Genomic DNA, 20465 nt, shown 5'->3' with positions numbered 1-20465 from the left:
GCTAGAAGAACGGAAGGAGAAAGTATTCAGTGGTACCGCTACCAGGTCTGAAAAGGCGACAGTGAAGTGAAGGTGTAAAAGGGGGATTTGAAGCCAATATCTCCCGTTTACAAGAAAGGCCCTTCCTGGAAAAGTTAAAGACAAGTGATGGTGGAAAGGCACTACTGGGATTTGAACCCAGGATCTCCTGTTTACAAGACAGGTGCTTTCACCAACTAAGCCATAGCGCCAATAGTCTTGACAAAGCTTTGACCAATCCCTTGAAATATAATTGCATCAGTTCAGACAAAAGGCACAGAGATGGTTAGCGACATTCATTCTATGTTGAGCCTCGTCTGAAGCTGCATTTGAGGTTTGGCTGGTTTCAATACTCGGGAATTTGCCTCCATTGTAAAGAACAGCAAAGCAGGCACCGCTGGGATTTGAACCCAGGATCTCCTGTTTACTAGACAGGCACTTTGACCAACTAAGCCACGGCGCCATCCCTTCTTTGTGTTTGTGCATGTTTCATATTGAAAGTATAATTGAAGAAAATGAGCTTCTTAAAATCTTTTAACTCAAGTCAAAGGCAATGAAGGCAAAGTTGCGTGAAAAAGACTTACTCTTCAACCCTAGGATTTCATTGTCCAGGAAAAGCCAAGGACTTTGAAACCACCAGAGGAAAACCGCATCATCCCTGGAAGTCTTGAAAAAGAGATGGTGAAATTGTGAATGAGTGCTGTATAGTACTGTTTGTAACGGTTGGCCAACAAAGTTTATGCCGTGGACCTTGTGCTGCAGAGGAAAAATGACTCCCAGTTCATTGGTGACCTTGAACCATCCAATTACAGCAAAGCATCGTCCCTGGGTGGGCTTGAACCACCAACCTCTCGGTTAACAGCCGAGCGCGCTGGCCGATTGCGCCACAGAGACATGCACTGCTAGAAGAACGGAAGGAGAAAGTATTCAGTGGTACCGCTACCAGGTCTGAAAAGGCGACAGTGAAGTGAAGGTGTAAAAGGGGGATTTGAAGCCAATATCTCCCGTTTACAAGAAAGGCCCTTCCTGGAAAAGTTAAAGACAAGTGATGGTGGAAGGGCACTACTGGGATTTGAACCCAGCATCTCCTGTTTACAAGACAGGCGCTTTCACCAACTAAGCCATAGCGCCAGTAGTCTTGACAAAGCTTTGACCAATCCCTTGAAATATAATTGCATCAGTTCAGACAAAAGGCACAGAGATGGTTAGCGACATTCATTCTATGTTGAGCCTCGTCTGAAGCTGCATTTGAGGTTTGGCTGGTTTCAATACTCGGGAATTTGCCTCCATTGTAAAGAACAGCAAAGCAGGCACCGCTGGGATTTGAACCCAGGATCTCCTGTTTACTAGACAGGCACTTTGACCAACTAAGCCACGGCGCCATCCCTTCTTTGTGTTTGTGCATGTTTCATATTGAAAGTATAATTGAAGAAAATGAGCTTCTTAAAATCTTTTAACTCAAGTCAAAGGCAATGAAGGCAAAGTTGCGTGAAAAAGACTTACTCTTCAACCCTAGGATTTCATTGTCCAGGAAAAGCCAAGGACTTTGAAACCACCAGAGGAAAACCGCATCATCCCTGGAAGTCTTGAAAAAGAGATGGTGAAATTGTGAATGAGTGCTGTATAGTACTGTTTGTAACGGTTGGCCAACAAAGTTTATGCCGTGGACCTTGTGCTGCAGAGGAAAAACGACTCCCAGTTCATTGGTGACCTTGAACCATCCAATTACAGCCACGCATCGTCCCTGGGTGGGCTTGAACCACCAACCTCTCGGTTAACAGCCGAGCGCGCTGGCCGATTGCGCCACAGAGACATGCACTGCTAGAAGAACGGAAGGAGAAAGTATTCAGTGGTACCGCTACCAGGTCTGAAAAGGCGACAGTGAAGTGAAGGTGTAAAAGGGGGATTTGAAGCCAATATCTCCCGTTTACAAGAAAGGCCCTTCCTGGAAAAGTTAAAGACAAGTGATGGTGGAAAGGCACTACTGGGATTTGAACCCAGGATCTCCTGTTTACAAGACAGGCGCTTTCACCAACTAAGCCATAGCGCCAGTAGTCTTGACAAAGCTTTGACCAATCCCTTGAAATATAATTGCATCAGTTCAGACAAAAGGCACAGAGATGGTTAGCGACATTCATTCTATGTTGAGCCTCGTCTGAAGCTGCATTTGAGGTTTGGCTGGTTTCAATACTCGGGAATTTGCCTCCATTGTAAAGAACAGCAAAGCAGGCACCGCTGGGATTTGAACCCAGGATCTCCTGTTTACTAGACAGGCACTTTGACCAACTAAGCCACGGCGCCATCCCTTCTTTGTGTTTGTGCATGTTTCATATTGAAAGTATAATTGAAGAAAATGAGCTTCTTAAAATCTTTTAACTCAAGTCAAAGGCAATGAAGGCAAAGTTGCGTGAAAAAGACTTACTCTTCAACCCTAGGATTTCATTGTCCAGGAAAAGCCAAGGACTTTGAAACCACCAGAGGAAAACCGCATCATCCCTGGAAGTCTTGAAAAAGAGATGGTGAAATTGTGAATGAGTGCTGTATAGTACTGTTTGTAACGGTTGGCCAACAAAGTTTATGCCGTGGACCTTGTGCTGCAGAGGAAAAACGACTCCCAGTTCATTGGTGACCTTGAACCATCCAATTACAGCCACGCATCGTCCCTGGGTGGGCTTGAACCACCAACCTCTCGGTTAACAGCCGAGCGCGCTGGCCGATTGCGCCACAGAGACATGCACTGCTAGAAGAACGGAAGGAGAAAGTATTCAGTGGTACCGCTACCAGGTCTGAAAAGGCGACAGTGAAGTGAAGGTGTAAAAGGGGGATTTGAAGCCAATATCTCCCGTTTACAAGAAAGGCCCTTCCTGGAAAAGTTAAAGACAAGTGATGGTGGAAGGGCACTACTGGGATTTGAACCCAGGATCTCCTGTTTACAAGACAGGCGCTTTCACCAACTAAGCCATAGCGCCAGTAGTCTTGACAAAGCTTTGACCAATCCCTTGAAATATAATTGCATCAGTTCAGACAAAAGGCACAGAGATGGTTAGCGACATTCATTCTATGTTGAGCCTCGTCTGAAGCTGCATTTGAGGTTTGGCTGGTTTCAATACTCGGGAATTTGCCTCCATTGTAAAGAACAGCAAAGCAGGCACCGCTGGGATTTGAACCCAGGATCTCCTGTTTACTAGACAGGCACTTTGACCAACTAAGCCACGGCGCCATCCCTTCTTTGTGTTTGTGCATGTTTCATATTGAAAGTATAATTGAAGAAAATGAGCTTCTTAAAATCTTTTAACTCAAGTCAAAGGCAATGAAGGCAAAGTTGCGTGAAAAAGACTTACTCTTCAACCCTAGGATTTCATTGTCCAGGAAAAGCCAAGGACTTTGAAACCACCAGAGGAAAACCGCATCATCCCTGGAAGTCTTGAAAAAGAGATGGTGAAATTGTGAATGAGTGCTGTATAGTACTGTTTGTAACGGTTGGCCAACAAAGTTTATGCCGTGGACCTTGTGCTGCAGAGGAAAAACGACTCCCAGTTCATTGGTGACCTTGAACCATCCAATTACAGCCACGCATCGTCCCTGGGTGGGCTTGAACCACCAACCTCTCGGTTAACAGCCGAGCACGCTGGCCGATTGCGCCACAGAGACATGCACTGCTAGAAGAACGGAAGGAGAAAGTATTCAGTGGTACCGCTACCAGGTCTGAAAAGGCGACAGTGAAGTGAAGGTGTAAAAGGGGGATTTGTAGCCAATATCTCCTGTTTACAAGAAAGGCCCTTCCTGGAAAAGTTAAAGACAAGTGATGGTGGAAAGGCACTACTGGGATTTGAACCCAGGATCTCCTGTTTACAAGACAGGCGCTTTCACCAACTAAGCCATAGCGCCAGTAGTCTTGACAAAGCTTTGACCAATCCCTTGAAATATAATTGCATCAGTTCAGACAAAAGGCACAGAGATGGTTAGCGACATTCATTCTATGTTGAGCCTCGTCTGAAGCTGCATTTGAGGTTTGGCTGGTTTCAATACTCGGGAATTTGCCTCCATTGTAAAGAACAGCAAAGCAGGCACCGCTGGGATTTCAACCCAGGATCTCCTGTTTACTAGACAGGCACTTTGACCAACTAAGCCACGGCGCCATCCCTTCTTTGTGTTTGTGCATGTTTCATATTGAAAGTATAATTGAAGAAAATGAGCTTCTTAAAATCTTTTAACTCAAGTCAAAGGCAATGAAGGCAAAGTTGCGTGAAAAAGACTTACTCTTCAACCCTAGGATTTCATTGTCCAGGAAAAGCCAAGGACTTTGAAACCACCAGAGGAAAACCGCATCATCCCTGGAAGTCTTGAAAAAGAGATGGTGAAATTGTGAATGAGTGCTGTATAGTACTGTTTGTAACGGTTGGCCAACAAAGTTTATGCCGTGGACCTTGTGCTGCAGAGGAAAAACGACTCCCAGTTCATTGGTGACCTTGAACCATCCAATTACAGCAAAGCATCGTCCCTGGGTGGGCTTGAACCACCAACCTCTCGGTTAACAGCCGAGCGCGCTGGCCGATTGCGCCACAGAGACATGCACTGCTAGAAGAACGGAAGGAGAAAGTATTCAGTGGTACCGCTACCAGGTCTGAAAAGGCGACAGTGAAGTGAAGGTGTAAAAGGGGGATTTGAAGCCAATATCTCCCGTTTACAAGAAAGGCCCTTCCTGGAAAAGTTAAAGACAAGTGATGGTGGAAGGGCACTACTGGGATTTGAACCCAGCATCTCCTGTTTACAAGACAGGCGCTTTCACCAACTAAGCCATAGCGCCAGTAGTCTTGACAAAGCTTTGACCAATCCCTTGAAATATAATTGCATCAGTTCAGACAAAAGGCACAGAGATGGTTAGCGACATTCATTCTATGTTGAGCCTCGTCTGAAGCTGCATTTGAGGTTTGGCTGGTTTCAATACTCGGGAATTTGCCTCCATTGTAAAGAACAGCAAAGCAGGCACCGCTGGGATTTGAACCCAGGATCTCCTGTTTACTAGACAGGCACTTTGACCAACTAAGCCACGGCGCCATCCCTTCTTTGTGTTTGTGCATGTTTCATATTGAAAGTATAATTGAAGAAAATGAGCTTCTTAAAATCTTTTAACTCAAGTCAAAGGCAATGAAGGCAAAGTTGCGTGAAAAAGACTTACTCTTCAACCCTAGGATTTCATTGTCCAGGAAAAGCCAAGGACTTTGAAACCACCAGAGGAAAACCGCATCATCCCTGGAAGTCTTGAAAAAGAGATGGTGAAATTGTGAATGAGTGCTGTATAGTACTGTTTGTAACGGTTGGCCAACAAAGTTTATGCCGTGGACCTTGTGCTGCAGAGGAAAAACGACTCCCAGTTCATTGGTGACCTTGAACCATCCAATTACAGCAAAGCATCGTCCCTGGGTGGGCTTGAACCACCAACCTCTCGGTTAACAGCCGAGCGCGCTGGCCGATTGCGCCACAGAGACATGCACTGCTAGAAGAACGGAAGGAGAAAGTATTCAGTGGTACCGCTACCAGGTCTGAAAAGGCGACAGTGAAGTGAAGGTGTAAAAGGGGGATTTGAAGCCAATATCTCCCGTTTACAAGAAAGGCCCTTCCTGGAAAAGTTAAAGACAAGTGATGGTGGAAGGGCACTACTGGGATTTGAACCCAGCATCTCCTGTTTACAAGACAGGCGCTTTCACCAACTAAGCCATAGCGCCAGTAGTCTTGACAGAGCTTTGACCAATCCCTTGAAATATAATTGCATCAGTTCAGACAAAAGGCACAGAGATGGTTAGCGACATTCATTCTATGTTGAGCCTCGTCTGAAGCTGCATTTGAGGTTTGGCTGGTTTCAATACTCTGGAATTTGCCTCCATTGTAAAGAACAGCAAAGCAGGCACCGCTGGGATTTGAACCCAGGATCTCCTGTTTACTAGACAGGCACTTTGACCAACTAAGCCACGGCGCCATCCCTTCTTTGTGTTTGTGCATGTTTCATATTGAAAGTATAATTGAAGAAAATGAGCTTCTTAAAATCTTTTAACTCAAGTCAAAGGCAATGAAGGCAAAGTTGCGTGAAAAAGACTTACTCTTCAACCCTAGGATTTCATTGTCCAGGAAAAGCCAAGGACTTTGAAACCACCAGAGGAAAACCGCATCATCCCTGGAAGTCTTGAAAAAGAGATGGTGAAATTGTGAATGAGTGCTGTATAGTACTGTTTGTAACGGTTGGCCAACAAAGTTTATGCCGTGGACCTTGTGCTGCAGAGGAAAAACGACTCCCAGTTCATTGGTGACCTTGAACCATCCAATTACAGCCACGCATCGTCCCTGGGTGGGCTTGAACCACCAACCTCTCGGTTAACAGCCGAGCGCGCTGGCCGATTGCGCCACAGAGACATGCACTGCTAGAAGAACGGAAGGAGAAAGTATTCAGTGGTACCGCTACCAGGTCTGAAAAGGCGACAGTGAAGTGAAGGTGTAAAAGGGGGATTTGAAGCCAATATCTCCCGTTTACAAGAAAGGCCCTTCCTGGAAAAGTTAAAGACAAGTGATGGTGGAAGGGCACTGCTGGGATTTGAACCCAGGATCTCCTGTTTACAAGACAGGCGCTTTCACCAACTAAGCCATAGCGCCAGTAGTCTTGACAAAGCTTTGACCAATCCCTTGAAATATAATTGCATCAGTTCAGACAAAAGGCACAGAGATGGTTAGCGACATTCATTCTATGTTGAGCCTCGTCTGAAGCTGCATTTGAGGTTTGGCTGGTTTCAATACTCGGGAATTTGCCTCCATTGTAAAGAACAGCAAAGCAGGCACCGCTGGGATTTGAACCCAGGATCTCCTGTTTACTAGACAGGCACTTTGACCAACTAAGCCACGGCGCCATCCCTTCTTTGTGTTTGTGCATGTTTCATATTGAAAGTATAATTGAAGAAAATGAGCTTCTTAAAATCTTTTAACTCAAGTCAAAGGCAATGAAGGCAAAGTTGCGTGAAAAAGACTTACTCTTCAACCCTAGGATTTCATTGTCCAGGAAAAGCCAAGGACTTTGAAACCACCAGAGGAAAACCGCATCATCCCTGGAAGTCTTGAAAAAGAGATGGTGAAATTGTGAATGAGTGCTGTATAGTACTGTTTGTAACGGTTGGCCAACAAAGTTTATGCCGTGGACCTTGTGCTGCAGAGGAAAAACGACTCCCAGTTCATTGGTGACCTTGAACCATCCAATTACAGCCACGCATCGTCCCTGGGTGGGCTTGAACCACCAACCTCTCGGTTAACAGCCGAGCGCGCTGGCCGATTGCGCCACAGAGACATGCACTGCTAGAAGAACGGAAGGAGAAAGTATTCAGTGGTACCGCTACCAGGTCTGAAAAGGCGACAGTGAAGTGAAGGTGTAAAAGGGGGATTTGTAGCCAATATCTCCTGTTTACAAGAAAGGCCCTTCCTGGAAAAGTTAAAGACAAGTGATGGTGGAAAGGCACTACTGGGATTTGAACCCAGGATCTCCTGTTTACAAGACAGGCGCTTTCACCAACTAAGCCATAGCGCCAGTAGTCTTGACAAAGCTTTGACCAATCCCTTGAAATATAATTGCATCAGTTCAGACAAAAGGCACAGAGATGGTTAGCGACATTCATTCTATGTTGAGCCTCGTCTGAAGCTGCATTTGAGGTTTGGCTGGTTTCAATACTCGGGAATTTGCCTCCATTGTAAAGAACAGCAAAGCAGGCACCGCTGGGATTTGAACCCAGGATCTCCTGTTTACTAGACAGGCACTTTGACCAACTAAGCCACGGCGCCATCCCTTCTTTGTGTTTGTGCATGTTTCATATTGAAAGTATAATTGAAGAAAATGAGCTTCTTAAAATCTTTTAACTCAAGTCAAAGGCAATGAAGGCAAAGTTGCGTGAAAAAGACTTACTCTTCAACCCTAGGATTTCATTGTCCAGGAAAAGCCAAGGACTTTGAAACCACCAGAGGAAAACCGCATCATCCCTGGAAGTCTTGAAAAAGAGATGGTGAAATTGTGAATGAGTGCTGTATAGTACTGTTTGTAACGGTTGGCCAACAAAGTTTATGCCGTGGACCTTGTGCTGCAGAGGAAAAACGACTCCCAGTTCATTGGTGACCTTGAACCATCCAATTACAGCAAAGCATCGTCCCTGGGTGGGCTTGAACCACCAACCTCTCGGTTAACAGCCGAGCGCGCTGGCCGATTGCGCCACAGAGACATGCACTGCTAGAAGAACGGAAGGAGAAAGTATTCAGTGGTACCGCTACCAGGTCTGAAAAGGCGACAGTGAAGTGAAGGTGTAAAAGGGGGATTTGAAGCCAATATCTCCCGTTTACAAGAAAGGCCCTTCCTGGAAAAGTTAAAGACAAGTGATGGTGGAAGGGCACTACTGGGATTTGAACCCAGCATCTCCTGTTTACAAGACAGGCGCTTTCACCAACTAAGCCATAGCGCCAGTAGTCTTGACAAAGCTTTGACCAATCCCTTGAAATATAATTGCATCAGTTCAGACAAAAGGCACAGAGATGGTTAGCGACATTCATTCTATGTTGAGCCTCGTCTGAAGCTGCATTTGAGGTTTGGCTGGTTTCAATACTCTGGAATTTGCCTCCATTGTAAAGAACAGCAAAGCAGGCACCGCTGGGATTTGAACCCAGGATCTCCTGTTTACTAGACAGGCACTTTGACCAACTAAGCCACGGCGCCATCCCTTCTTTGTGTTTGTGCATGTTTCATATTGAAAGTATAATTGAAGAAAATGAGCTTCTTAAAATCTTTTAACTCAAGTCAAAGGCAATGAAGGCAAAGTTGCGTGAAAAAGACTTACTCTTCAACCCTAGGATTTCATTGTCCAGGAAAAGCCAAGGACTTTGAAACCACCAGAGGAAAACCGCATCATCCCTGGAAGTCTTGAAAAAGAGATGGTGAAATTGTGAATGAGTGCTGTATAGTACTGTTTGTAACGGTTGGCCAACAAAGTTTATGCCGTGGACCTTGTGCTGCAGAGGAAAAACGACTCCCAGTTCATTGGTGACCTTGAACCATCCAATTACAGCCACGCATCGTCCCTGGGTGGGCTTGAACCACCAACCTCTCGGTTAACAGCCGAGCGCGCTGGCCGATTGCTATGAAGGACAAAAAATGACATAAGCATAAATAAATAAATAAATGAATAAATGATCAAATAAATGCATATATACCAAATAAATACATAAAAGGGCTATTATATATTAATTAATCAATTTACTTATTTATTTCTACATTTATTTATTTATTTATTCATTTCGACATTTATTTAGTTATTTATTTCTACATTTATTTCTACATTTCCACATCTATTTATTTATGTATTTCTACATTTATTTATTTATTTCTACATTTCCACATCTATTTATTTATGTATTTCTACATTTCTACATTTATTTATTTATTTATTCCCACATTTATTTATTTATGTATTTCTGTGTCCATGTTGTACGAGGAAAAGTAAATATGCAAATTGAGTGGGTGGACCTAACGTCACTCTGAAGCAGGATTGGTCAGCTGGGAAAACCAGACCGTAGCAATCGATTACTATCAACTCTAACCTTGGTAACATAATTGCTACTCCCGCAATGGCTTCGTTTGGGAGGCCGCTGCCAGATCTGCTGCGGGATTTAGCTAACCAGCTTGAAAACAGTAAGTTACACCTGTGCAGATCGATCATTTAACAAGTGCGACCACAAAAGTGGTTATATAACAAAAAAAACAAAGGCTACTGTACTAACTTAAACTGAATTCACCGACCATGTTGTTATTTTTTTCTGCAGCACCGGCTGCTGTAAACGCGGCAAATTCACGTCAGCCGTCAAATTCACCTCCACCATCACACACACCCGCACACCCAGTTGACGGTGGGTTTCCGCAATTAACGTTTTGTGATACGAAATAAGAGACTGTACGGATGAAAAAATTAAGAATGTGTGTCAGTTTGGTTGTGTAGACTAATATGTAATTCAATCGGTGATGATGGGTTTCTTCAGTTGCGCTGTGCAGTTATAAGTGCAGTTATTATTATGTCCTAAAATGCCTGTTGTCTTCACTTTATCCTAGCCGAAGTTTCAAGACTGTTTGGCCCGTACAGACAGGGAGGGAGAAGGTTGACAGATCGGCGATCCCTTGCTGTGCCCGCACAACTTTATTCTTACACTCATAACTTCTGCTGTCTTAACGATAAAAATGTGGAGCTAGTCCCCAATCGATTTGCCAAACAGAGGCTTGCTGCTGCAGGATTGGGGGATAAACGTCTTACATTTCAAGGTTTGTATAGAATCATAATCACAATTTAGACCCTTTTTTGGAGGATGTCTGCTGTATGTGAATTTATGATTAAAATTTTATTTTATTGTAATACACTATTATAATATTAAGTACTTTTTATGTTAGTAATTGCCTTTGTTATACATATCCTCTGTCTTCTCTTCTCAGGCAGTCAGACAAATTCAACTGAGTTCAGTGACTTCCTCTTAGCAGCATTTCCAAAACTCAGAGAGGGAGGGGGATTTGAACTGCTTAAAATTTCTGGAGCAACACGAAGTCGCCAACTGGTCATCATCCCCTGTCCCAATGACGGCTACCATGTCCGACATCTTAAAGATGCACAAACCCAGATTGGTCATGCTACCATTTTCATTCGACCTCTTCAAAGAAATCTGAATGTGGAGCCTGTATGTTTCTCATTTAAAAACTGCTCTTGCAGATTATGAATGTCAGTTACATGATTATTTTTTGTGTGTAATTTTATTCTGATCTCCTCTACAGATATGTCAACCAGGATGCAGTAGGGAGCTGGTTGGACCACCTCAGAAATGTGTCAGATGTGGAGAAGAATTCCCTTTTTCAAGTATTAAGGCTCATAGTGATGACTGCATGAGGTATTGCTCTACATAGTTAATGTATCATATTTGTCAGCATGTATAGTCATATATCAAGAAAGGGGGCATACAGCAGGGCACCTCCAGCCAGCAGTTGTAGAGTGTCTTGATAGTGACTGTGTGTATGTGTACCTTGCAGTGCGAAATGTATTCAAAAACAAAGAGTGCAAACATTGTGACATACAGCATCTTTTGATTGAAAGTATGGGCCCAAATAGTCCTCTTTTTATTTAAAAAAAGTCACTTTGTAAAAGGCAAAATGGGGATTTCTGCATGTCCTGGATATTTTCTAAGAACTGTAACTAACTGTTGAATTTAAATTTATTTTCAACTCTTGTTACTACATTGCTGTTCTTTTGGAATTGTATCTTGCAATGTGATCAAAACACTAACAAAAATCACCTCTTTATATCTAAGACAATTACAGAGCAGTGTTGAGGGGCAAATGGAGGTTGCCACAGAGAGTCCACGCACTCCCCAACGTGAAGGTAGATTTGTGAGCTCGTTGACAAGACAGCAGGAGAGTCAAACAGCAAGGGCCAGCAACATGGACAACTCAGTGCCCCATCAAGGAAATATGCCTACAGCTCAGATTATTGATTTAGATCCCTTTGAGGAGAGAGGCTTTTCTGGTGTGTTACATGAAATCTGCACATTACTGTATATATTATATATGGATATATATAATATATAGATTAAATCATATTTTTTTGTATTTCCTTTTTTTTTTTACTGTTATAGATTGGAAAATTGAGCCAGATCCTGCCGAAGCAGCAAATAAGTTCAAAGAAGAGATTTCAAATCAGTATGCGACTGGAAAACCACTAAGTCTGGTCATGGATCTTGGAGACAGTGCAGAAGACAGGGAAAGGGCAATCCTTGCTTTTTATAAAATGGCTCATGTTGAGTGGGCTTCCCCTTTGGCATGCACACTGAAGGGTAAATGTCTTACACACTAATACAAACAAAAAAAACTAAAGATAAAAAATGTTAACCAATTTATGTTTATTAATTTAACCTATACTTCTACAGGGAATAGAAATGTAATGTTACATCTAATCACAAGGAAAGTAACAGAGGTGGACAAACACATTAAATGACAGATATTAGATAGCAAAGTGCAGGCTCAGTTAAAGCAGTCATAAATGGGTAGAGAATGATTATTTGGAATTTTCTGTAAGTTATGGAGCAGTAGAGGTATTTAGATCTGTAGTTGCCATCCCAAATTATCACATACGATTTCTAAACAGCAAACGATATTTTCCTTACTATGTTTTTTTCTACTGATTTATGCAATGTGTGTCTTCTTCTTTAGGAGATCCAGCAACTGGTGATGGTGTGACTCGCCATTTCTTTGCAACAACCATGTCCAAACTTCAGTATGGTTTTGACATCAAATTTAGTAAGTAAAAAATATTATTTTTAATTCTATTTATTTCACTGATGTTTTGTGATGCATTGTGACTGAGCTTGTTTATCAGCAATGGGGTTCTTTGTTTGGTCTCTGCCAGTCCCACTCTGAAAAAAAATCTGTCCCCAGACAAGTACAATAATCCTGCCTGATTGCTGCATGTGCATGTTTGTGAATATATCTGTTTCTATATCTGCTAATTGATGGAATGAACTTTACAAATGCTGTATGACAGCAGAATATCTATTTCCTTTACATTACCTTATATATGGTTTGACTGTTTTCTTTTATTTTAAGCGCCAGGGGGAACACTTCTGTTTGAGGGTGAGAAAGATCATTTGATTCCCTCCACTTCCCATTTCCTTCTGGAGAGCGACTTCTTTGTTGTTGCTGGCCGAATGATTGGTCATTCATTTCTACATGGTGGGCCAAGCCTTGGGGGACTGAGCCCAGCAATCCTGCATGTGCTCTTTGGTGGATCCCCAGAAGAAGCCACCATAGATATAAAGGACTGTGCTGACCTTGATATCCGTGAGACAATCAAGATGGTATGATAACTTTTTTCAAAAACATTTTACCAAGAATAAGTAGGGGTAAAACAGTAAACAGTATGACATTGGAACAAAATTGTCACTGAGTATTTTTAGACTAATACTATTTCAATACTATTTATTCAGCAGATCAACATAGATAATTCAGCAATCAAATCATGTTCTACTTTGCACCACCTGGGAGTGCTTGAATAAATCACTCAGTTATAGTGACAGATGCCATTTTGTAAAATGTTATTTGAGCAAACATGATTTTAACAAATTACTTATTATAAGAGAAACCATTTGTACTGAAGCATAATGCATTCACTTGAGAAAAAAATATTAGTTTTTCTAAATTCGCAAGATTTCTGAAGAGATTGTTTTATAGATTTAAGTATTTTCATGAAAATAACACATCTCCTTAATCAGAAAAACGTAACAAATATTTTTTTCTCAAGTGGATGCATTACGCTTCTGTACAGATGGCTTTGTTTTTGCTTGAGTAATACAAAAACTGATAATTACATTTTTCATGTGATTTGAAACAAATGTTTTCTGACTCAATTCATTAATAACTTCAATTTAGAAATAAAAATAACCTTTTCATATATTAATGTTTGAAAACAAAGTGTTCTTGAGATATCAATTATAATTTCTAATTTTCATTATAAGCTGGATGGTACAGCAGAATTATCAGCTGATGTAAAGGACACCATCAATGAGCTGGCAATGTCCTGGGATTTGCCTCTAGTCACATCTGAGAACAGGAGATGGCTGCTGGACAAACTCCTCATCCATGCTGTGAGTATACTGTACTAAACAGATCATTGAAATCCCACTGGACAGAGATGGAGTTTTGACTGAATTTTCCACATTTCGGCAATTTGGCTTTTTTCCCCCTGTGAGATACACAAATAAACATTGATGGGTTTGTCATAAGAGCTTCGAGTTGAACAGAAGTAAGGCTGCTTGGCTTTTCTGTTGTGATGCATATGTTTTACAGGTCCTTCGAAGGACTTCCAGACAAGTCAAACAGTTACGACGGGGGTTAAAGGAGACACTGATTTGGCCTTTGCTAACAGAGAGGAAAGACACAATTCCCCTTCTCTTTCCAGGGACATCTGATATGCAGTGCACACCACAGGTAAATGCTCAAAGTCAAAAACACTCCAACTAGCCCCAGGAAGTTGGTCTTATTTTCTACTTTCAGGAAGCCACTGGTTTCAGTACATTTCAGTTAATTATATAAGTTGCTTGACTGAAAAATAATCATGACTATTTTGCTGATCATAAAATCATTCATAAATAAATAAAATCATTCTTCAATTTTTTTAAAGACGAAAAATGCAGTATATCTCAGCTTTTAAAAATATGATAGATTGTTAGTTCAACTAAAAAAGATTTTTAAAGACTTCAATTTCGACTATACTTTAACTGTAACTTTTAAAATTGTTTCTGACATTTCATAGACAAATTAAGATTAGAGCTTTAAAAATATTTATTAGATTATTGTTTAATGAAACTTATTGTTAGTTGCAACCCTATACTTGGGAGAGACCTGAAGGGAAATTAATCCAAAATCCTTATAATAATTTATATTTATTATAAGCTTTTATCAGTGTGTCAACTATGTCTTATATTTATCTGTATGGCATTTTTATTGTACTTTCTTGGCTGTTTGAAAAAGCAGGTGATAAATGATTAAAAATTATTTTGTCAGATGGTCTTGGAAAAGATAAACTGGCCTTCACAGGACCAAGAGGAAGAGAGTGATGTATCTTTGGAAGATGCATGTAGGATCACAGGATACCTTCGCACGTTCATTGAGAATGGTAAGTAGATGTGTAATTAATGTAAGAGTCCTCCCAGGTTGTTTAACTGGAGGTCTGTTTTATATTGTACTGATTTTACAAATTAATAACATAAACATGTACTTTCTTCTCTCCTGTGGTAGCCTCACCAAACCTACTTGGGAAACTTGTGCGGTTTTGGGTGGGCTGGGATGTACTTCCCAGACAGTTGGATGTTGAAGTGGTGGAGAGCAGCTTCCCTGGGTCATCCACCTGCTTTCATCTCCTTAAACTCCCAGCACATTGCAAAGACTATAATATCTTCGAAAGAGACATCCTTGCTGCTATCTGGAGTGTTGATACTGGTTTTGGATTGGTCTAAGGAGTGTGCATGTGTTACTGTCCCCCAGTTCAGCATATCATAACTGTAGAAAATGTTTTGCCTTTGGCTATTTAAAAACTGTTATCGTTCCTGGGGAAAAAATGCAACTAGTTCAGTTAAAAATCATTTGAGTGAGACCAAAAGTAGCACATAGTTCTGTCAGTGTGCAACCCTTGTCAAAAAAGGAAAAACCCAAGTGTAATTAATAACATTAATAATGGATGCATTCCATTTAGACAATAGTTCAGCACTCGGGTACTGCGCCTGCTGGGTCACTGTTATTTCTTATTGGGACAACTGATGAAATGCAGCCAATGTCAGCATTATCATGTACACCTGTACTTTTCCTGCATTGACTTTGAATTCAAAAGAACTCCATTGAAAAAGAGTCCATTGTTTAAAGTGAGACACCCTGAGTTCTTGTTCTTTTATCTTCTTCTGAAAGAGGGTAGAAAAGCAGATTGTTGTGCTGCCTGATTCGCAGAATGTCTCTTTATTTACATTTCAGCTAAATGTTTTAGAACAAGAAATCTTTACAACAGGACAGTTATTGTGGTTTATGAATGTTAGATAACCATAAGAATTAAACATGTTTTAACCTTCTAGATGTTCGTGAGCATGTTGTACATTACAGAAGGTATTTTATATGAAGACTGTTGATAATAAAATACATAAAAACACTTGATGTCCTGCCCTTACCATTTGTCAAATGTAAATTTCATTATGTTTGTTATACAAGTACAAAAAATACAAATCTCATTTATAATCGTTAAATGTATAGCAAACTCACTACCCCTTGCTTCTCCATTTAGCTTGAACCTTGTGAATTTGGAATTTACTGGAGCATTTCTGACAACAGGCTCACAGTTTGTATGTAGACATCCAACACATTGGACAGAGGACCGTCAGGCTCTGGTAGACTTTCTACTTCCTGCTCAGTCAGCGAGCGCTGCAGTTCAACTTCAGGGACAACAACATCTGGATGTCGATGACCACATGGTCCAGGCCAGTCAACTCCATACTCTATGTCAACCTGTAATTACAGGAGATACAGTTACAGGGTCTGTTCTACCAGAATCAGTGATTGTATTCATTATCTAAAGACATGAAAGCCGTCCTCAAACTGTGTAACTGGTAACTTAATAAAACCTAGTTTTAAAATAACTGGTTGAACGTATCAAATTCTCAATTCAACATTGTAGCAACAATTTTAAAGCTCCATTTAGTTACTGGATATCAAACTACTTTAGTAGTTTGGTCATTGACATAAGTGTGGCTGAGTGCCTTATTTCCTCTTACAATATTCGATTCATGACGTGCATCACTTTATTCTCTAAAACCTATTTTCTGAGTATATTTTCAGTGTATTGAAATAATATGTTTTCTTTTATGTTTTGCAATCTCAAACCTCTATTTAAACTATTTAAAATGGTACTTTATCGATAACTTCAAAACACTTCATCTTATGTTCAAAACATTTCAAATAAACCTATTTTAAAAATTAATTTTGAAATGTAAATACAAAACATAACCACAAAATAATGTGTTAGCCACCGTAGAAACTCGGGGTTACTTACTAAAGATTTTAGGTCGAATAAATACTAGGAAATAATAAATATAGTTGGTTGTGCAACCTGACATTTACTAAAAGAATGTAAAAAAGTGAATTAAAACACTTTGAAATATTATTTAACAAATGAGACTTATGTAAACATTATTCTACAGATGCAGCCGTGCAGAACAGAACTTTGGAGTGGTCTGTCCCTGCATTAACAATTGAAACACTTGTATAATATTAGATAAGGTGGTTAGGATGTTGACTATTATGTAGGACAGTCATACAAAAAAATTCAAACCTGCATGGGGTCTTGCGGTGCCTCACGCTCATGGCGAGTCCACAGTTGAAGTGGGGACCGATTTCCCTCAGTGCTCAGCCGGTGGCAGTTCCAGCCATGCTGGAAAACCTCAAGGTGTTTCTGGATGTGAGGCAGAAAGCACCAGTGTAGAGCATACAGGTGAACTTCGCTGTCAGGATTGAGAAAGCCCTCTCTCTCAAGGTTTGTGAAGATTGTGTAGAACAGATCAAGCACTCCCACGTAAACGTCTCTCCAGAGTCTCTCTATTCTGATTGAAAAAAGTAAGACTGTTTATCATTACGTCATTCCAAATTACTGGTGTGAAAACAACCTAACAGTAACCAATGATGGACATAATCCACAGATCTGTTTAAAAATGCATTTTGAGTACAAAAGAAAAGGAGGCATCTGGGTTACAAATGTTACCTTTGATTATGGACACTCCTGCCAGCAATATGGGAACTCCTGTTAAGTCCTCTGTTAGTCACCATGTAGCGTGCAACAGCAACATTTTCCCCTCCTTTATCTGACCTCACACGAGATGGCACACCGTAGACATCCACAGCTTCTAGAAAGCTTCTCAAGACTGTTGCTGCACGGTTGTTGGTGGCGGCATGCAGGTACACAATGAGACGACTAAAACCGTCAACACCACCATGCACAACGAAACGCCATCTGAAATATTTATGTATGGACATATATTAAGAGCAACCACTACATGTACCATGGATCTCTTACCCCTTTTCCATCAAGACATTTCCAGGATTCAAACTGGATTCAATGTATGGTTCTGTAAAGTGTTTTGAATTAAAGTAGTTAGCTATCTATCTCGTTTTCAACATATTATTTACTGTGCTGAGGTTTCTATGATATTTTGTAAAACTCGTTGAAGTTGTTACTATTCTTCAGATAGCCTACCTTATCAATTTATGATTGCCATCAATGTGCCACAAACTGTTAGGCGCTGGTACAGAGTACCTCCTGCGCCTTCGAGGGTTAAGCTGGAGGGTGCGCATCAAAACTCCATGGGGATCCATGCGACGCATTGATTCCTGCACACGCTGTCCTATAATATGCAAAAAGGGACACAAAATTAGGTTTACTCAAAAACAAGTTGACCCTCTCCTAAAATGTAGCCTGGCAGTAAATGAAGCATCTTTTCTCCCCACATTCTAAGCAGTGTTCATTTTGGCAACCAATTTTAATTTAATTTATGTCTTAGTCTTTTGACTAAAATGCATATTAGTTTAGTGAGTCACATTTTATTCATTTGAATTATCGTTAGTTGTAGTCTAGTTTTATTCCACAAAGTTTTTGTATGTTTTAGTCTATGAAATCCATATAGGTTATGGTCTATGGTCAGGTTAATGAAATCAGTACAGAAACCTTTCATCAAGCACACAGGTAATTTTTGATGCACAATAATCCTAAAGTTTTCTCCTGTAGTACTTCCAACTAGAGTCTAAACTACATGCATGGGTCAGCTGTTTCTCTCTCTCTCTCTCACTCTCTCTGACTCTCTCTCTCTGACCTTCCCAATCAGATGAATGGGTATGACTCCAATCACTTACTCTGTATGCGAATGCCTTTTGCATGCAGGTGCCCAGCCATCATTTTGTACCCACAGTTGGGATGGTGCTGAAGAATTTGGGTGACAGTTTCATCCAGATCCTTGTCCTCCAATGGCGTTAATAGATCGTGGACTCTGATCATAAAGAAAACCATATGGTTAACATTACACAAATACGACAACAGTACAAACAAAACACAGTGATCACAACAGGCCAGTTGTTTTTTCATTAGCTTAGCTGCAATTAAAATTGAAACCAGAGATAGCTGACATTTTTGCCTGATAAATGGAGGCAGCTGTCTAACATCTTTACCATCTCTGTTGCTGTCACAGTCAGCAGGCGACAGCAGACACTGTGGTCGAAAAGTCCAAAAATTACCACAACACCCCCACCGCACCCCTCCATTTGGTGGAGGACGCCACTAAAATACAACAGAAGAAAATGACCATCGAAATCAATGGCTAATGTAGCTAGCTTCGGCGTGCTAGTCGACAGCCTCGGAAGCTAATAACCAGCCTTGACAGCCGATCCAAAGGGTTGTACTGTTAGAAGCATGACCCTGGTCGAATGAATAGGCGGCTGCTCATCTACAACCGCCGGGCTCTCAGTTACCAGCGCTTGGCTTATCATTGAACAGATCAGTAGCTGGCTTCGGCAAGGATATAGCCTCCCTCAGCCTCTCAATAGTCTTAATTTTGTCCCTATCCCTGCGCCACATTCATATCTCTAAAGGTGACTTCAAACTTCTGCAGCCTGCTTAAGACTAAAGGACTAGGCAGAATTATGATTATTACCTTATCCCATACTGCCCCATCCTCCGACGAATTGTTCTCTCGCACACTCCGAACAACCGCGCAATGTCTCCAGCCGTGTGCCCCATAAGGAGGTGAACTTTAATTATATCTGGAGGTAGAAGGTACGATGGACGTCCTATCGTCGCTTCCTCCGTCTCCGACAGGACGTGAAGCTGGTGGGCGACTTCTTGAAGGCTATCTAGCACTACTAAGTCAACCTCATAATCCATGTCAGCGTTGAGCTGAACTAAATCCTCCAATAATCTTTCCAGACGAAACTGAAGGTAGTCATTGGGTGCGTTGTTCTCAAAATCATTCGCCAAAGATCTTAGATCATTGGCAATGGCTCGAGTAAAGGTTTCCATGACTACGTGAAACAAGCTCGACAACTTTTGGTTAGCTAAGCGGCTTGTGGCGCAGCGGGCTCAAGGTATTAAGGCAAAGTTCAAGTCAAGGCAGTAGTAGTAGATCCAATCACACCGATATAACCAATCCCAATTCAGAGTGACTAAGGACCACCCACTCAATTTACATATTTCCTTTTCCTCGTCGGACAGGGACACAGAAATAAATGATGTGGAAATATAGAAATTCATAAATGTAGAAATAATAAATACATAAATAAATGCGGAAATGTAGAAATAAGTAAATAAATAAATATGGAAATGTAGAAATAAATAAATAAATGTAGAAGTAAATAAATAAATAAATGTAGAAATAAATAAATAAATAAATATAAAAATATATAAATAGCCTATTTCATGACCAAAATGTATTTATTTTGGCTTTGGTTTAAGTATTAATCTAATTATTTTTACATTTATTCATTTATCTATCTATTTACTTATTTATTTATTTATTTATGCTTATGTCATTTTTTGTCCTTCATAGATTGCGCCACAGAGACATGCACTGCTAGAAGAACGGAAGGAGAAAGTATTCAGTGGTACCGCTACCAGGTCTGAAAAGGCGACAGTGAAGTGAAGGTGTAAAAGGGGGATTTGAAGCCAATATCTCCCGTTTACAAGAAAGGCCCTTCCTGGAAAAGTTAAAGACAAGTGATGGTGGAAAGGCACTACTGGGATTTGAACCCAGGATCTCCTGTTTACAAGACAGGCGCTTTCACCAACTAAGCCATAGCGCCAGTAGTCTTGACAAAGCTTTGACCA

At 41.0% G+C, this 20465-nt stretch overlaps 1 long non-coding RNA gene and 30 other non-coding genes across 31 annotated transcripts; all 31 read right to left on the bottom strand.

Annotated features, from left to right (window-relative positions):
- Window positions 1-156: 156 nt before the first annotated feature.
- Window positions 157-230, bottom strand: trnat-ugu (transfer RNA threonine (anticodon UGU)). The gene has a single exon. It is a non-coding gene; the product is annotated as a tRNA-Thr (tRNA).
- Window positions 231-407: 177 nt separating this feature from the next.
- Window positions 408-481, bottom strand: trnat-agu (transfer RNA threonine (anticodon AGU)). The gene has a single exon. It is a non-coding gene; the product is annotated as a tRNA-Thr (tRNA).
- Window positions 482-838: 357 nt separating this feature from the next.
- On the bottom strand, window positions 839-912 carry trnan-guu (transfer RNA asparagine (anticodon GUU)). The gene has a single exon. It is a non-coding gene; the product is annotated as a tRNA-Asn (tRNA).
- Window positions 913-1075: 163 nt separating this feature from the next.
- Window positions 1076-1149, bottom strand: trnat-ugu (transfer RNA threonine (anticodon UGU)). Its single transcript has one exon. It is a non-coding gene; the product is annotated as a tRNA-Thr (tRNA).
- A 177-nt stretch (window positions 1150-1326) lies between these two features.
- Window positions 1327-1400, bottom strand: trnat-agu (transfer RNA threonine (anticodon AGU)). Its single transcript has one exon. It is a non-coding gene; the product is annotated as a tRNA-Thr (tRNA).
- Window positions 1401-1757: 357 nt separating this feature from the next.
- On the bottom strand, window positions 1758-1831 carry trnan-guu (transfer RNA asparagine (anticodon GUU)). Its single transcript has one exon. It is a non-coding gene; the product is annotated as a tRNA-Asn (tRNA).
- Window positions 1832-1994: 163 nt separating this feature from the next.
- On the bottom strand, window positions 1995-2068 carry trnat-ugu (transfer RNA threonine (anticodon UGU)). Its single transcript has one exon. It is a non-coding gene; the product is annotated as a tRNA-Thr (tRNA).
- Window positions 2069-2245: 177 nt separating this feature from the next.
- On the bottom strand, window positions 2246-2319 carry trnat-agu (transfer RNA threonine (anticodon AGU)). Its single transcript has one exon. It is a non-coding gene; the product is annotated as a tRNA-Thr (tRNA).
- Window positions 2320-2676: 357 nt separating this feature from the next.
- trnan-guu (transfer RNA asparagine (anticodon GUU)) lies at window positions 2677-2750 on the bottom strand. The gene has a single exon. It is a non-coding gene; the product is annotated as a tRNA-Asn (tRNA).
- Window positions 2751-2913: 163 nt separating this feature from the next.
- On the bottom strand, window positions 2914-2987 carry trnat-ugu (transfer RNA threonine (anticodon UGU)). The gene has a single exon. It is a non-coding gene; the product is annotated as a tRNA-Thr (tRNA).
- A 177-nt stretch (window positions 2988-3164) lies between these two features.
- trnat-agu (transfer RNA threonine (anticodon AGU)) lies at window positions 3165-3238 on the bottom strand. Its single transcript has one exon. It is a non-coding gene; the product is annotated as a tRNA-Thr (tRNA).
- Window positions 3239-3595: 357 nt separating this feature from the next.
- On the bottom strand, window positions 3596-3669 carry trnan-guu (transfer RNA asparagine (anticodon GUU)). Its single transcript has one exon. It is a non-coding gene; the product is annotated as a tRNA-Asn (tRNA).
- Window positions 3670-3832: 163 nt separating this feature from the next.
- Window positions 3833-3906, bottom strand: trnat-ugu (transfer RNA threonine (anticodon UGU)). Its single transcript has one exon. It is a non-coding gene; the product is annotated as a tRNA-Thr (tRNA).
- A 177-nt stretch (window positions 3907-4083) lies between these two features.
- On the bottom strand, window positions 4084-4157 carry trnat-agu (transfer RNA threonine (anticodon AGU)). Its single transcript has one exon. It is a non-coding gene; the product is annotated as a tRNA-Thr (tRNA).
- A 357-nt stretch (window positions 4158-4514) lies between these two features.
- Window positions 4515-4588, bottom strand: trnan-guu (transfer RNA asparagine (anticodon GUU)). Its single transcript has one exon. It is a non-coding gene; the product is annotated as a tRNA-Asn (tRNA).
- A 163-nt stretch (window positions 4589-4751) lies between these two features.
- Window positions 4752-4825, bottom strand: trnat-ugu (transfer RNA threonine (anticodon UGU)). The gene has a single exon. It is a non-coding gene; the product is annotated as a tRNA-Thr (tRNA).
- Window positions 4826-5002: 177 nt separating this feature from the next.
- On the bottom strand, window positions 5003-5076 carry trnat-agu (transfer RNA threonine (anticodon AGU)). Its single transcript has one exon. It is a non-coding gene; the product is annotated as a tRNA-Thr (tRNA).
- Window positions 5077-5433: 357 nt separating this feature from the next.
- trnan-guu (transfer RNA asparagine (anticodon GUU)) lies at window positions 5434-5507 on the bottom strand. The gene has a single exon. It is a non-coding gene; the product is annotated as a tRNA-Asn (tRNA).
- Window positions 5508-5670: 163 nt separating this feature from the next.
- Window positions 5671-5744, bottom strand: trnat-ugu (transfer RNA threonine (anticodon UGU)). Its single transcript has one exon. It is a non-coding gene; the product is annotated as a tRNA-Thr (tRNA).
- A 177-nt stretch (window positions 5745-5921) lies between these two features.
- On the bottom strand, window positions 5922-5995 carry trnat-agu (transfer RNA threonine (anticodon AGU)). Its single transcript has one exon. It is a non-coding gene; the product is annotated as a tRNA-Thr (tRNA).
- Window positions 5996-6352: 357 nt separating this feature from the next.
- trnan-guu (transfer RNA asparagine (anticodon GUU)) lies at window positions 6353-6426 on the bottom strand. Its single transcript has one exon. It is a non-coding gene; the product is annotated as a tRNA-Asn (tRNA).
- Window positions 6427-6589: 163 nt separating this feature from the next.
- On the bottom strand, window positions 6590-6663 carry trnat-ugu (transfer RNA threonine (anticodon UGU)). The gene has a single exon. It is a non-coding gene; the product is annotated as a tRNA-Thr (tRNA).
- A 177-nt stretch (window positions 6664-6840) lies between these two features.
- Window positions 6841-6914, bottom strand: trnat-agu (transfer RNA threonine (anticodon AGU)). The gene has a single exon. It is a non-coding gene; the product is annotated as a tRNA-Thr (tRNA).
- Window positions 6915-7271: 357 nt separating this feature from the next.
- trnan-guu (transfer RNA asparagine (anticodon GUU)) lies at window positions 7272-7345 on the bottom strand. Its single transcript has one exon. It is a non-coding gene; the product is annotated as a tRNA-Asn (tRNA).
- Window positions 7346-7508: 163 nt separating this feature from the next.
- On the bottom strand, window positions 7509-7582 carry trnat-ugu (transfer RNA threonine (anticodon UGU)). Its single transcript has one exon. It is a non-coding gene; the product is annotated as a tRNA-Thr (tRNA).
- Window positions 7583-7759: 177 nt separating this feature from the next.
- trnat-agu (transfer RNA threonine (anticodon AGU)) lies at window positions 7760-7833 on the bottom strand. Its single transcript has one exon. It is a non-coding gene; the product is annotated as a tRNA-Thr (tRNA).
- A 357-nt stretch (window positions 7834-8190) lies between these two features.
- trnan-guu (transfer RNA asparagine (anticodon GUU)) lies at window positions 8191-8264 on the bottom strand. Its single transcript has one exon. It is a non-coding gene; the product is annotated as a tRNA-Asn (tRNA).
- Window positions 8265-8427: 163 nt separating this feature from the next.
- trnat-ugu (transfer RNA threonine (anticodon UGU)) lies at window positions 8428-8501 on the bottom strand. Its single transcript has one exon. It is a non-coding gene; the product is annotated as a tRNA-Thr (tRNA).
- Window positions 8502-8678: 177 nt separating this feature from the next.
- On the bottom strand, window positions 8679-8752 carry trnat-agu (transfer RNA threonine (anticodon AGU)). Its single transcript has one exon. It is a non-coding gene; the product is annotated as a tRNA-Thr (tRNA).
- A 6797-nt stretch (window positions 8753-15549) lies between these two features.
- LOC138599721 (uncharacterized) lies at window positions 15550-17683 on the bottom strand. The gene is made up of 3 exons (XR_011308728.1): window positions 17358-17683; window positions 16932-17199; window positions 15550-16108 (listed from the first exon to the last, which is right to left on the bottom strand). It is a non-coding gene; the product is annotated as an uncharacterized lncRNA (long non-coding RNA).
- A 2683-nt stretch (window positions 17684-20366) lies between these two features.
- trnat-ugu (transfer RNA threonine (anticodon UGU)) lies at window positions 20367-20440 on the bottom strand. The gene has a single exon. It is a non-coding gene; the product is annotated as a tRNA-Thr (tRNA).
- Window positions 20441-20465: the final 25 nt, after the last annotated feature.

Source organism: Semicossyphus pulcher, unplaced genomic scaffold, assembly GCF_022749685.1.
Source record: "Semicossyphus pulcher isolate SPU_LCO1_2020_fin unplaced genomic scaffold, fSemPul1.0.p SCAF_20, whole genome shotgun sequence".
NCBI lineage: Eukaryota > Metazoa > Chordata > Actinopteri > Labriformes > Labridae > Semicossyphus > Semicossyphus pulcher.
The sequence above is the reverse complement of the archived record's forward strand: the minus strand, read 5'-3'. Positions and strand labels throughout refer to the sequence as shown.